General features: G+C 40.7%; 1 protein-coding gene across 1 annotated transcript in view; it reads left to right on the forward strand.

Moving 5' to 3' along the window:
* The first annotated feature begins 7,159 nt into the window (after positions 1-7,159).
* The window catches only part of NRTN (neurturin), a 161,395-nt gene continuing 154,984 nt past the window's right edge, over positions 7,160-13,570 (forward strand). The window contains exon 1 of the mRNA XM_069976636.1: positions 7,160-8,023. The gene's annotated coding sequence lies outside the window, so the exon portion shown is untranslated. The remainder of the gene's footprint in view (positions 8,024-13,570) is intronic.

Genomic DNA, 13,570 nt, shown 5'->3' on the forward strand with positions numbered 1-13,570 from the left:
TATGAATCCGTCAGTAGATCGTACGCCACCGTACATGTGCGGCTGAAACTACGGGCATGGGAAAAAACGACATGCGCCGGATGCGTACGCACCGCGAACATACGCCCGTAGTACAGTTATGCTTCCCTAGCTTGTTTCGAAGCGATCTGAAACAGGTCATTTACTTGGAAATCTTCGCCCAGCCCCGTAAACCACACAGAACCTTTTGGATCGAAAAATCAAGTTGAATCCGGCCATAAGCTCATACGTAGTGTGCACTGTGTGGCCGTATATCGTATACTTTCAAGCGAACGCATCAACCTCAAAACTATGTGCGAATATTCGCGGTTCGCACTACGGCCGGATACATACGTAGTGTGAACATAGCCTTAAACTGTCACAAAAAGCCACCATTGTGTTTTAAAAACACCCATGGCCAAACGTTAGCTGTAAGACAATGGCATTTTATGAACTGCCTTACATACTTGGTACTTTTTTGTCTGTGGTGTTTTTCTTTCCTTTCTGGTGTATTTTGGCTTTGTGGCAGTTTTTTTGAAAACACAGCGTGGTGAAGGTTTAGAGTTTTCTGCAAACTGTGGCGTTTCTTTCCCATAGAGTTCAATGGAATTTCTTCAGTTCGTCTCAATAACTCCATAGCTTATGTGTATGGCATTTTTTCATGGCCCTGTTTGCTTCTTTTGCCTGGCAACTATGTCATGTCATTCCTAAGGCAGTTCAACCATCTTGCTGATTTAAAGGGAATCTGTCTGCGGTATCCTACCACAGGTGTTGCTATTGGTTACACCCCTCGTAAAAGCCTGTACTCATTGTTATTCAGTAGTGTTAAGTTTCGCCACTAGATGTCACTGTATTAGGTATGTGTACTCAGATGCTGCATGGCTGAAGTATGTAAAGGGTTATTATTTATTTGGGTGTCACATGGATCTGTGGACCTATGGAAATCTTTTCTTCTTCTATCCTATCATCTCATCTTCTACTGCACTCTTCACCCACCTTAGATACGCTGAGGAAGGATTTACAAGGGTGACAGGAAGTGTAGGTCAGTCTTAGTCAGATCCCTGTATGGGTAGGAAGCAAGACAAGACACAGCTCACAGTTTCTTCTCAGTCTATTCTACACGACACTCTGGAGTGTTAAACTCCTAACAGGAGAGGACAAGTCAGAGACAACCCCAACCCACGCCATGGACTAGGAGAGTCACAGTGCCGGACAGTATCCAAAAACAGCAGTAAGCTAGGAACTGATTCAGATAAAGCAAAGTTGCCAAGGCCTATGAACTCTATCTCGCAACACAGTTGTCAGCAGGAAATCCTCAGCATTCAGCTCATCCCAGGTAACAAGGTCTGGGGCCTTGTGTCACAGTATTAAGATGGTTCAGCCGACACTGGTTGGCATTAGATGGTGCGAAGACCCAAGGGTCAAAACACAGGCACAAGGTATTCTCTTCTTCTAGTATTCTTCTACCTCATCTTCCAACATCCCGGCAGAGCACAGTAATACTTGGGTTGGGACTCTCAGGACATTCTCCCCTCTGCTACTCTGCTTCTCTGTATCTCCTGACACGGTACTCAGTCAGCACGACTGTACTCTTCACTGTATTCCTATGACAGATCTGGTTGTTGTATTATCAAGTGACTTATCAATTACTTTATCAAGGGAACTATCAAGTGTACCGTACCCCGTCAAAGCAAAGCTGTATAACTTGTTTTAACTTTCTCAAGTAAAAAACTGATTATTTATGATAAACAGACTCTGTGACTCTTCTCCTCACACTGACACAGTGTACACTACAGCCTTGGGACATTTCCCCTTCTTTGTCGGTGGCAGTACCGATAGTCCGGGAGGGTCACTACACCACTCCGGCCAACCGTGATAATATCCCAAGGGACCCCGTTGCGACCAGACAGGACACTGACCACAGGGGAACAAGGTACAACCAGCCTTCTAAACTAAAAGCAGCCACCACACCTGTGTGCCCAACCGACACTGGCGTCACATAACATCTCAAGGCCCGGCTGTATCTCGGCCAAACACTACCGAAGTGGCGTCACACTTCACCACCTAGCAAGTGACCAACTGATCCTCCGACATAGCACCTCAGGGGCTCACCACATGTCAGCTCCCGGGCCCTACCTAAGGTGCTGACAGTGTGCTGTAGCTGGCAGTCCCCCAGTGAGCATGGTGACTTTTGTTAATCTCACGTCTCTTTTGGTAATCTCACACTCTGGCACACCTCTCCACTCCTTCCTCCTCCCTCTTCTTCATGAATTATCAATGCTTCCCGGCCTCCTGCTCGCTCGCTGTCAGCCAGTGTCTCTGATTGCAGGTCTAGGGGTAACTCACCTGTCTAGGGACCTGCCAGCAATTTGGTCTCTATTTCATGTCCATTAGGGGATTTGAACCAGAGGTCTTTGTTTTTTTTTCTCATTATTGTATCATTAAGGCTATGTTCACATACTTTATTTTTACTCAGTATTTTTGTCAGTATTTTGCAACCAAAACCACGAGTGGATTGAAAACACAGAAAGGTTATGTTCAAACACTGTTCAAATTGAATGGATGGCAGCCACTTAATGGCAAATAATTACTGTTATTCTAAAACAACAGACGATATTTGCCATTAAATAATGGCCATCCACTCAATTTTAACAGTGTTTCTATAGCCTTTCTATGTTTTCAATTTACTCCTGGTTTTGGTTGCAAAATACTGAGCAAAAATACAGTGTGTGTGAACATAGCCTTAAAGGTGTTCTCCAGTGCTACAAAAACATGCCCACTTTCTTTCAGAGACAACACGACTCTTGTCTTCAGTTCAGGTGCGGTTTGCAATTAAGCTCCATTCACTTCAATGAAACTGAGCAGCAAAACCCCGCCCAAGCTGGAGACAAGAGTGGGGCTGTCTCTGCAAGAAAGTGGCCATATTTTTGTAGTGCTGGATAACCCCTTTAAAAATGATACAATAGTGAGAATAAAAATAAAATAAAGACCACTACATTTCCATCAGGGGATTTGAACCAGAGACCAAACTGCTGGCAGGTCTCTAGACAGGTGAGTTAACCCTAGGCCACAGCTCCAACACAACTGGGCTAAGAAATTCAACTATATCTGAGTTATTCATAAACTGCCTACAGAGGACTGATCTGTAATCAGAGACACTGGCTGACAGCTGAGCGAGCAGGAGGCCGGGCAGCATTGATTATTCATGAAGAAGAGGGAGGAGGAAGGAGTGGAGAGGTGTGCCAGAGTGTGGCACAAACAACTTCTCTTCAGTTCAGACGTGGGATTGTACATAATCCACTGCATGGAAAATTACCAAAAGTCACCATGCTTACTAGGGGACTGCCAGCTACAGCACACTGTCACCACCTTAGGTAGGGCCCGGGAACTGACAGATTCCCTTTAACCCTTAGGCGACCCCATCTCCATGTGTTTAGAGTGGGGCCGCGCGGCGGCCGCGCTCTGAACTGCCACGGTCCCAGGTGCCGCTTGTAGCCCAGGACCGCGGCTATTAGCGGCCACGGTCCGATCACCGTGCCCGCTAATAAAGTAATCGGATGCAGCTGTCAAAGTTGACAGCTGCATCCGATTACTTGAATGCAGCCATGCCTGGTGTCTAGTGGGGTGGATCGATTCTCTGGGACGTTGTCCTGGAGGAGCAATCCATACATTTTACTGCGTCCGGGGTCAGCTGATCCCGGCTCGGCACTCGATTGCTTCCGGCTCCAGCAGCCGGAAGCAATCAATGTGCCTATCTCATCGATCTATTCTGCATATCTATGCAGCATAGATCTCAATGAGAGATCAGTGTACTTATATGAGAAGTCCCCCATGGGGGCTTCTAGTATAAGTGTAAAAAAAAAAAAAAAAAAAGTGTTATTATCAATAAAAAGCCCCCTCCCCTAATAAAAGTCAGAATCACCCCCCTTTTCCCATGTTATAAATAAAAATAAATAAATAAACATGTTTGATATCGCCACGTGCGTAATCGCCCATACTATTAATTTATCAAAGTGCAAAATTGCGCATTTTTGGTCGCATCAAATCGAGAAAAAATTTAATAAAAAGCGATCAAAAAGTCGCATATGCGCAAGCAAAGTAAAAATAGAAAGAACACATCATGGCGCAAAAAATGACACCTCACACAGCCCCATAGACCAAAGGATAAAAGTACTATAAGCCTGGTAATAGAGCGATTTTAAGGAACATATATTTGTTAACAATGGTTTGAATTTTGTACAGGCCATCAGATACAATGAAAGTTATACATGTTACATATCGTTGTAATAGTAACAACTTGAGGAACATATATAACAAGTCAGTTTTACACCAGGGCGAACGGCGTAAAAGCGAAAAAAAACCAAATAAAAGAAATGTGTTTTTTTTTCTCAATTTCACCACACATTGAATTTTTTTCTGGTTTTGCTGTGTACTTTATGAACAAATTCAGCCTGTCATTGCAAAGTACAATTAGTGGCGCAAAAAATAAGGGCTCATGTGGGTTTCCAGGTGAAAAAAATTCAAGTGCTATGGCCTTTTAAGCACAAGAAGTTAAAAAAGGAAACGCAACAATTGAAATTGGCCCGGTCCTCTAAGGGTTAAAGATATATGTAAGAGTGAGCGAAGTTCCCCTGGGGACTCAAGCTCCCTTTCAGTGCTGGTGCTGTTAGTCCACCATGCCTGCTAGAGTTGTAGTAGATGTGCCAGTATGTAAGTGTGCCTTATTTTATATTTCTAAGTAAGTAAACTCATAGGTAAGTCTTTGTTGGAATAGTTGGAAAAGCCCCACAGTAGATGTGAAATAAAACAAGTTTGCAATTTAGATAAATTATTTTTGTTTTGTTATCATGCTTTAAAACAAAGCTATACTTACCAGAAATCCATGAAGTCTGGCCTGTACAGAGTATCACGGCTCAATGTGTCCTTCAATTAAATAAATGCCTTCTGAGTGCACAGATGACATGGGAAACACAGGACTTCCTGTGTTTAGACTTTAAAAAGAGTCTAAACACAGGAAGTGCTGTGTTTTACATGATAACTAAAAGAAAAAGGCAAAAATGTAAATTGCAAACTTGACAGGTAATATTTGGCAGTTTTTCTGGCTTTTTTTTTTTTTTTTTTAAGACCAGAAAAATGCCACATAAAAGCTGTTTGTGAAGCCTCCCTTATAGGAGTGTCTTGCTTATTGCCATCATTTCGACCTGTTCAGTTTGCACAACAGCAGGAGAAATGAATTCACAATCAGTTACTTTTTAAATGGACGGGATGATTTTACACAAGTGTCAGTGACTGGCTATGTTCACTTGAGATGAGCGGACCGTCGGACTTTTGGTCTGACGGCATCAGCGCTTTCTCATCATGCCTTTGATCCCGGACGCATACTTGCGCTCCCGCGAATATGCGGCCGGGATATTCCAGGGAATTCAACAGGGATTCCCTGGAATATCCTGGCCGCATATTCTCGTTAGCGCAAGTATGCGGCCGGGATCAAAGGCATGATGAGAAAGCGAACTGCTTTCAAAAGTCTGAGCAGTTCGCTCATCTCTAATGTTCACATTTTTTTAGTTCTGTTTAAAATAACGTCTGTCATTTTGAGTCTAAAATAACGAACATCATTTAGCTGTCTGGCCTCCCCTGTTGGTACATTATTTGGGTGCGGCTTAATTGAAAAGTCCATTGAATTTAACAGTAAAAACGGAGAAAGAACGGTGACAAAAGAAAAACTGTGTAAACAACTAATAAAAAAGTCCACTGTTTGCAAAAGATGTCCAAAAATAATTATTAAGATCATTATTTTGACGTCCGAGGTGATAACGTCAGTTATTCAATACAGTGTGTGCATTGGACATCCGTATTCCCATTGACTTCAATGCATTTATAGCAGTCAGTTAAATCACAGCAATAACAGACGTTTTTTAAAATTGCTAAATCTGCGTTTTTTTGCCGTTGTGTGAACATAGCCACTTTTTTTTTTTTTTTTTGGAGCAGTGTATTTCCCCTGCCCTCACCAGAATTATATTGTAATGAGTTGTAATGCATTCAGGGGAAGAACAGCTTCTAAATGGAGCACATTCTAACACATTCTTAATAAAATGATATAAACGTCTGATATAAATGCCCACATCATACAGTCTTAGGAGCTGATATTTTGTTTAATATTGAGTAATCGACTTGATATCCTCCAGGCAATAGTGTCTTCCCAGGATTTCCTGAGATGGGTTCAAAGAAAAACAAGAAGCAGTGTGAAATGAAAGAGGTAACAACTCTGTGCCCTGCAGGTTGAAAAGGGCAAGTCCCATCAGGTGGGTGAGAACAAGGCCTGACCTATCTGAGAACTGGCACACAAATACCAAGAGAAACTGGTCTACTGCCAACGCCTTCACCCCAAGCTTTAACCATTGTGGCAGAAGTTAACTCCTAAGCAAGGCATACATCTACTGTATTGCCTCAATCAGTTTATCTTTACATTATTACTATAAATAATTGATGTAATATTTGTAAATATCAATATATACAGGGTGAGCACGAAATGTATGGTGTATAGATTACAGCAATGTCCTATCTTTTAATATACTATGGGGAAGATTGTGGAAGTAGCAGATAAACCATTCTTATAACTCCTGCCATTGGTGATTGTGACAGTTCTGATATCAATGCAATTATTATGATACTTTATACCTGGTTGCTATAATGAAAACACTAATAAAGCACATGATTAGCAGATTAATGATCATCTTTCTTTTACTGAGCAAAGTAATTCTGTTAGGAGAGGATTTCCGCTGTAACATCTAGTGGATCAGCTAAGGTATCAATAAGCAATAGCTTTAGGCATGGATTCCTCTTACATCTGCTGGTGACATCGATGCTCCAGAAGTGCAATTAGCCATAATGACTCAATTCTGCAATCCATTAGGCATGTCAATGTCAATATCATTCTCTGATCCGGCAAAGACTGTCTTGATAAACTTCAGCTATTTATGGCCAGATTTCATGTGCGGCAGTGCTCAGTGTGTTACAGTGGTTCAGGGGTTAAATGTCATATTTTCTGTAACCTGATATTGGCCAGCAGGAGGAGTTAGTGAGAAAAGAAAGATTAAAGTTGAAAAAAAAAAAAAAAGTCAGAACCTTACACATCTACACACTTCTATAGACACACTCACCCTCCCACCTTAAGCCCTTCCTTCAAAAGAAACTCATTTTCTCCTTCAAGCAATGTTCTGGGTGGCTGAGAGAAGAAGGAAGATTAAACATTAGACTACTGCTAAAAATAATTAATCCTACAGCGCAAGAATCCCACAATCCTAAGGAAGAGTTTCCTTAGCTCGATTCCAATAAAGCAAAATTACACTGAAAAGGAAATCTATCAGGACTCATCAGAAGAACGTTGCCTTTATATTAGTGACTGTGCCAAATCTATGGGAGATTTCCAGAGCCTCCATTCTAATTCACAGGACTCAGGCTAATTCACAGGCTGAAGTGGAAGAAGTGTTGACTAATGTGTGAGACGCATGACATGCCTTAATGTGTGAGACGCATGCCGTGCCTTCAGAGAGACGTATGTTAATCAGCCGCACTTATATAATGGAGCAGCTATAACTTCTGACAGACTGGAGAGATATATTATAACAACCCCATTCACTGGATTTTACAAGGAATTACCAGAAGATTTAACACAGGTTTTTTTTTTTCTTTTGTGTGGTTTTTTTTTTTCTCTCTTTTTCCCCCCGCTGTATACCATAATTTTAAAAAAGCTATTTAGAGGACTTGAAATCTTCTAGCGTGTACCCAGCATGGGACATGATGACCACTCAAGGCTGTCATGATGTTGGGCAGTTCCTTCCAGATGTTACAGCCTCTCTAGCAGTGTCCAAGTAACCTTTGCAATATCCTATTGACTGCTCAAATGGAAGACACAGACATATACAAGGGAAACCAATCTTTATGGCTTTGTGCTTATAACTGTGGATCTGATATAATTACTGGAGACCCCGATACTCACTAGCTGTCTGGATGGTCCAGGCTAAAGGTAAGGTGAATTGAGGGAACCTATAAATGTTCTCAAAAGTTTTAACAGTGCCTCTTATAGCAGCCTTATAATTGAAAATGCATGTAAATGTAATGTGTACACTGCCTTATAGTGGTCCAAATAGAAGAAAAAGATACTATAAAGTGAAAGACTTTAGAAATTCTGGAAAAAAAAAATTATGTTAATTTACATCCTTTCGAGGTTAATTGTCAAACTTGGTACCAGGGTTATGATGAATGTGTCAGAGCATCTGCAGCATGAGGTATAGGATCCTGCTGAACATTGCTCTCATCTGAATGTAGGTTTGGCATATTTGGTTGTCAGTTACAATTTGTGATCTATTAGTTTCTTTTTTTTAAACTTGTGATTGTGTCCCACTGAGTGTTGTAATGTGATCCCCTCAGTATAACAGTATCACCGTGCCATCTAACAGTATCACCGCACTGTTTTATGCCTTTTATATTACAGCGTCAGACAATAATCCTGATTTTTAATGCAGCATTTACAGATCAAACTGGTCAGACCCAGAATGTAACTACAAGAATATCCATTAAAAATTCATCAATAAACTTGAACTCCCAAATGATATTGTAATTTATGCTGGATTTTTTTAAATCTCTATACAGCATAACATTCTATAGAGATTTATAAATTGATTTCCCATAGGCATAAACAGAGAATATTCGTTAAAAAATATAAATTTTGACAAAAATTTAGGTTAGTTGCTTTTAAGATGGTTTTGTTTTCAATAAATTAAAAAAGCAATGCAGCTATAGGCTATGTTCACACAATATCTAACTGTTTTTATTGGATGTCCATCATTTAATGGCAAGTAACAGCTATTATTTCAAAACAATGGTCATTGAATAGATTGGGCGTGAACATAGCCATAGGTTACAACCACATGACGTCTTTTTTTTGGCTGTTTGACTTACCTTTTTTTTTTGGCAGCCATCATCTCATGGCCAAATAACGCCCGTTGTTTTAACCTAATGGCTGTTGTTTGACCGAAAAATGGCGGCTACCGGAAAAAAACAGCTGTCAAAAGGCCAAGGTGTGGTTGTGCCCATAAAGGATCGCAGTAAAGGGGATTATTAAACTTAGTTCTATCATCCCCTGTATACGCCATGCAGTGGAAATGAAAGAGTTAAAGACAGAAAAGAATCTGCATAGACAGTAGATGCTCTGCTCATGGCTCACACATGCTAGGGTATGTAGGATATAACACACTAGAAATTATTTATGGAATGCAAAAATCAGGTAAAATAAATTGCCTTAAAATATCTTCGAATGTAAAGATCGAGAAATAAATAAAAAGATTATATATATATATATATATATATATATATATATATATATATATATATATATCCCTATTAGAGATATAAATAAACTACTGACAGGGAGGAACCTTCTCTAATATCAAAATAGAAAGTCAGTATTAACAGCGCAAAAATGACAATGTCTAGTGAGTTCACACACGTGAGGCACTGGGCTACATTTACTTGTCATGCTTCCGATAAGGGCCAAGCCCCAAGATCAGTGAGTGGTGTGATTGTGATAGTGTGCAGCCTGTGCATTACATTAGATAGGAGGCCAGCACACATCCATTCTGATAACCTGGAGTATGGAGGAGGGCACATGCAATGGAAAATCAGCGCACGCTTTCTCTAGATAATCTGCGGTCATACTGTCACAGCTCATTAGATAGGACGCCATGTGCTGCTTCTGCAGGATATACTGCATTGGTAGAGAATTAATGCAACCTCTTAGGCTGGGTTCACGTGTTATATTCTGGTCAGTATTTTTACCACAGCCAAGACTGGAACCAACTTGCACAGTTTTTGTGTTATGGACACATCCCTGGTTCTTCTTACACATGTCTGGAAACTGCATTAGAAAGCACTGGATGTTTCCTGCCCTGATCTATAGTCCCTCTTCATGTAAAAGTAAAAATAAGCGGCACCTGTTTTGGTGATCTGCTGGAGGCTCCATCTGGATGAAGAGTGTGTAAAAGTCATTGAGTAGATGACAAATTTACCAGGAAACATGTCTGTTTTTCAGGCCCTAATCTTTAACCTTAATCCACATAAGTAATTTAGAGAAGGCATCCATGTGTGTAGCATCCTAATCTGTCACTAAGGAAGATGGTAATGGTGACAGAGCGTCCTCCTGGACTGTGACTGACACTGATCACAGCCATGTGACATGTCATGACATATATGTGCAATTATTAACTATTAATAATAAGGATACGATAACATATCCAACATTGAGTCATTATCCCCGCCGGCCTCTTACACAGCACACAGGGCATATGTCATGCCACACTGGCTATATATACATATCAAGGACTGGACCTGCAATAGACTGAACTGATTGTAAACGTTTGATGTCTATGAACCTGGATGATTTAAAGTACAAAGTTATAACAGTCTATACAACAGTCTATAAGGCTATGTTCACGGCTGCTGTTTTAACTGAAAATTGCATCAAAGTCTATGGACAATGGGCGAAAATAAATGACATGATCATTATTACATATATACATACAGGTAGGAAGGGCACCACCCAATAATTAGTATTCAAGGAAAAGGTGCTGCAGTAGTAATGATATAACCATGAAAAAAGAAAAGAAATAGCACTATGGAAGCAGCACTCCATGTAGTGATAGAAAAAATACTTTATTATAACACAAAAATAGATAAAAACAATTAAAAACAAACACAAAGCACCACTATAATAAGGTGTGCTTATATCTCTCCCCCATCGGCTGATACCAGGGGGATAAATACAAATACAGTACGAGTCAGTACGACAATACATATATCCAGTAGAATATGACAATATACAAATAAACTGGTGTCCATTGGTGTGGATCAATGTAATATGTTGATTACTGCAATGATTTGATGCAGTCACATTTCATTTTTAATTGCTGATGGGGCATTCTGTCATAATATATTCTGTGTGTGTTCACACATTCAGGTTTTTAAAGGAGAAGTCCTGTCAGACCCATTTTTTAACTGCTGGGAAGAGGGAGGATAAAAGAAATAACATGTCCAGCCTGGTGGCGACATACCGCTGCTCCTGTCCTCGGGTTTTGACGTGTGAGGTCCGCTTGGCCAGTCAGCGGCCGAGGCGGGACCCCACTAAGGCCGCTGACTGGCTGAGCGGACATCTTACGCCATGACCCGGGTCCCTGCTCAGACCAGGAAGAGGACGGGGTCCGGAGCGGCGGCATGTGGCCACCAGTGCTGGAGCTGGGGCGGTAAAAGCACTTTTTTCTTTTATCCTCCCCTTTTATCCCAGCACTTGTGGAAAAAAATGGGTCTGACTGGACTTCTCCTTTCAGTGCGACTACAAAGCCAGGAATGCATTTTAAAAAAGGAGATGTCTCAGCCCTTCCTTTACACATTTCCCCATCTATGATCCACTCCTGGCTTTGTATGAGTTAATGTGTGAACGTTCCTTCAGATGAAGTTGAGGCAATGAAGTGTGCTTACTTTCCAAATTTGCATGTTAATTCTCAACGTAAGAAGACCATTTCTCTACATGACATAGTGATATACAGAACATTTCCAGAAATAGAGAAAACATGTGCTGGCTTCAGAATTGTTTGACTTTATTTCCTATTCGGGGCATTAATCAGGGATTTAGTGCAGCCCAGAGAAGTATAAGATAATTGGATGAGAATTTCAGTAATTATTTTTCTGCTGACCACCCAGAGCGCACAACTCATCGGCTCACGCTACAGTCAGACAACGTTTATATAATGTTTTGTGATTGTCTCTTTCTTAGAACTTAAAAGTCTGGAGATCAGCCAGACCGGGGAATGTCGCTATATGCATCAGTTGTACAGAAATAGTAACACAGAAACTTACAGGTGGTGAACATGGTCAACCCAGAGTTGGGCTCGCTACATGTCTGGTTTAGGTTAAAAGCTTTTGAGTGCACCAATCCTATGAATACATCCATTCTTGCCTCACGCAGCTGTAGATGTCTACTTTGCATCATACATGCAAAAATCTGTGGTTTTATCCATATTTCAGATGTATGCCTCAGCAGGAGTGCTCAGGGCATTTACAGGTACCTAGGGTGTAAATAGCAAACTGAGCAATCCACTAAGTCCAACCATATTGCCATATGCATCGCCATGTTTGATATGTAAGTGTGTAGAATATTAGGACGAATGGCGGTGCTATGACCATGCTTCAAGGTATACCTGCAAAGATATTATATTATTAGTGTGACAGGACAGAGGACGCCATAAAATGGGGCTGTAAAAGACCATTACCATATTTTCTGGCCCCTCTGACATCAGAAGTAGTGTGGTTGGTAAAGGGGCTTACAACTCTTCTTAAGACGAGACAAGATCTATGGAAAGCTTTGGGGGTGGTGGTGGTGGGGTTATTCTTTTGCAGATCCCAAGCTGGATGGATTGGCCTGTTTCTGCTTCCCCAGGCAAACTGGACTCAAACGTCTCATAACATACTAGGTTCATTTTTCTTTTTTAAACTGTTATGTCATTTTATCTGTATATGTATGTGTAGTTTTATTGTATTTTTCTTTGATAATCTTATTTTTTGTTTTCTTTAATTATATTAAAAATTCACTTTATTAAAAGCCCTCTAGTGTTCTAACATACCCATGACATTAGAAGAAGCATTACCTGTAGAGACGTATTAACATATGAATATGATTTGGAGGACATGACAAGTGTGACCCTGCAAGCTTCCATCCAGAATCTGAAGGCCCTATTACATAGAGCGATAATCTGTCCAATCAGGCTTATTTGGCAGATTATCCCTCCATGTAATAAAGACCACAATCAGCTGAAGAAGTGATCATCTCTTGATCGTTGTCTTTCAACATATTGAAAAATCATTGTCCGCTGACCACACATCACTACGTGTAATAATGATACATCGCCCTGTGTAATAGTGCTACTGCTGCTTCTGTACTATAGAGATACTGGCGAGCCGAATCCCACCTTTTCTGTGTGCAATGTATGGAAGACTTATGGAAGGGTAGCTCAGGAAAAACTGAAAATCAGAAAGCTTTTAGAGAAAGCCAAACGTGTGTTATGCAATGTCCAGCAATACAGCTGCTCATCATGTATACATCAAAACTGATCCGGAAAAATGACCTGAAATAGCAGTTAGGGTCCGTTTACACAGAGAGATTTATCTGACAGATCTTTGATGCCAAAGCCAGGAACCGACTATAAACAGGGAACAGGTCATTAAGGAAAGACTGAGATTTCTCCTCTTTTCAAATCCACTCCTGGCTATGACTTCAAAAATCTGATAAATCTCTCTGTGTAAACGCACCATAATGCTTTAAATTCACTGAGAGGGGAAGTGACGGCACAGCTGAATGGTTGGATACAGAAGAAGAAAAAAGAACAGGCGGTTCTGAAGTGTAAAGAGGAAACTACAAGCAGCTGGGGACGTTAAGGTTTTTAGGTTATTGCACTCTCAGACAACTACAATTTTTTTGCATGAAACCAGATTTTTGTGTCTTTCTGGTTCTGGTTTTATGAAA

This window comes from Dendropsophus ebraccatus, chromosome 7, assembly GCF_027789765.1.
Source record: "Dendropsophus ebraccatus isolate aDenEbr1 chromosome 7, aDenEbr1.pat, whole genome shotgun sequence".
Lineage (NCBI taxonomy): Eukaryota > Metazoa > Chordata > Amphibia > Anura > Hylidae > Dendropsophus > Dendropsophus ebraccatus.